General features: G+C 39.3%; 1 long non-coding RNA gene across 1 annotated transcript; it reads left to right on the top strand.

The window, feature by feature from the left end:
* Positions 1–2135, top strand: LOC118492246. Its single transcript, XR_004892793.1, has 3 exons — positions 1–180; positions 1291–1350; positions 1969–2135. It is a non-coding gene; the product is annotated as an uncharacterized LOC118492246 (long non-coding RNA).
* The last annotated feature ends 357 nt before the right edge of the window (positions 2136–2492 follow it).

Below are 2492 nucleotides of genomic sequence, written 5' to 3'. Positions count from 1 at the left end.
TCCTTTTTAAATGGTTACGTGATATGCAGGAGGTTATTTTATAATTCTCCTACATTCTCAAACCCTAACCTACGACTACTTTTCTTGCTCTCCCTCTCTCGCTATTGTTGACAAGAATAAGGAGCACCAAAGACTTCAATTTTTCGGTTCTAGGCTATATCGGACTCTCGTCATCGCTAGGTATCACATCTTGAGTTTTATTTATAATTCTATGAGTTCATACATGATTGAAGTTGTTGATCTTCTGTTTACCTTGGCTGCGTTTCTGGTTTTCGTTGCATGTTATTGATGTTAAGATGATATTTATAGTTTAAGTTCTTGGATTTATGTGTATTTAATGATCGGATTGCTTATGGGGTTTGGTTGGGTATTAGGATTTGAAATCTCATAGATAACTTGGTCAGATTATCAGTAGATTGTTGAATTCTCAATTGTTTTAAATGATAAATAATCTGAGTTAGGAAGATAACCTGCTGTAAGTGAGGTTTAAACATTGTTGTTGTTCGCTAAACACGCTAACGGAACCACTCGAACTCGCATTTAGGCGTTGATAGCTGAAAACAGAAAGTTGTCTTGTATTTACAGCAGACTTCCGTTGGCTGTAGCTGGGTCATAACATACCGAAAACTGAGTTTTCTGGAGTCCACAAAGTAGAGTTTAGAAATACAATTCAAACGGCACTGGAATCATAAATTTTCGACGTCGTTTACTATTTTAAATGGAATTTTTCGTTACAGTGCACTGGGCTGTCCATTTTCTGCAGAAATTGCAGGTAACGATTTCTGTCATATCTAAGGGTGTATTGGGATATAAGTTACGAAATTTAAACTGTAGGAAATATGCGAGTGAACTGAAATTCTCCAACTTGATTCACCTCGTTCGGAGACTCGGTGATTTTTAAATAAAATAAACGGTGGGCAGGGGTCAGAATTGTAACAATTCAGATCACTGTTCATTGCTCGAATTTTTACGAAAAAAAATCTGTAAACAAGTAGACTTTGCAAATTTTACAGGAACACGCCGAGTTTTGAGTATTGAAGCTGAAACGTATTAAGTCGCAATGTGTGCATCTGATTGTCAGATATGTTATGTTATCTGATAACGATCCAAATTGTTATATGTCGATGAAAGTGTTATGTGAAATATGGTACGCTTGTTGGTGTGTAGTTATAGGTGGCATGTATATATGGGTGTGAACTGTTAAAGTGAGTGCATGTTATGTGATAGATGCGTGTAGGAACTACGTGCTTTGTTTGAAATCACTAATAAGTTAAATGGTAATCATACTAGGACGTGATTGACCAACCCCGGCCATTAGCTACTTTTAAGAGTCCAACCGAGCAACCAAAGGTGAGTTCACACTTTCCACAAGGCATGGGATTCCCAAGGGTTGGGAATGGGTAAAGGATTGAAACTGAAACTGCGTGATCTCCTGGTTTGGGACACGTACACACCCTCTTCATTGAAGGGTGACAACACGTGATAAAAATATAATCGGTACCTACGTAATCTCCTGGTTTGGGGATTACATACACACCCTCTTTATTGAAGGGTGACAACACAGATACTAGACCAAAACTCTCTATCATGAAGTCCCTCCTTTTATATCGACTTAATCGCCGGGCCAATGGCGAGCGGGTCATTAGTTAGATAGCGCTATTTAGGTTTGACAAGCCTCACACCGTGCCGCAAAGGACGGGCGTGAACTAATGGATCTGGGCACTAGTCAATGATGATAGACATTGACGTCAGGGCACCAACTTACTTTAGTCAGTGGTCGATATGGTAAACGGGTCTAGTGGTTTACATGGGGAAGCCCCCATCAACTATGGATATGTTTGGGAAACAGGCTAAACGGATTAACTTACAACTTACAAATGAACTCCTGGTTTTGAAATAACTTAATAATGAACACCAATTGTGAACTCGCTCAACTTTGTTGTTGACTCGTTGTTACATGCCTTGCAGGTCGTTAGAGGTTTAGCTGGAGCTTGCAGGGGAGCAGGAGTCGTTGTGGGACATGAACCACTGCGTGTTCATGAAAAACTTTAGTAAATTAAAAACTTAAATTTTGGTTTTGAACTTAAATGCTTCCGCTGACTATTCAACTTGGTTTTGGACTTTGGTTTTGAGAACTTTAGACGTTTGGTTTTACTTTACTTTATTTAATGTTTATTATAATTGGTGGTATGATCCTGGTCAGTCACACGCCTCGCGGTAATACTCCGCTTGTGGATTTTGAGGGTGTGACACACTATGTGTTTCGTCGTAGTTAAGGCCCAAGGTACTATATAAACAGCTTTCTGGTCTCACTTTGAAACCAGATGAGAGAATACCCGGAGAGACTTATTCTGTAAAACTGTGTGTGTATAAGTTGTTCTCGGTTCTCATCCCGTTTAATCAATAGATTGTGTTTCATTGGTTAAACCGTGTTCTTAGTATCTGTGTTTGGTTTACACTGTCACGGGGATTCCGCACCCGTTACCGTGTTT

This window comes from Helianthus annuus, chromosome 5 (assembly GCF_002127325.2).
Source record: "Helianthus annuus cultivar XRQ/B chromosome 5, HanXRQr2.0-SUNRISE, whole genome shotgun sequence".
Lineage (NCBI taxonomy): Eukaryota > Viridiplantae > Streptophyta > Magnoliopsida > Asterales > Asteraceae > Helianthus > Helianthus annuus.
This window is presented reverse-complemented; position numbering and strand designations above follow the sequence as displayed.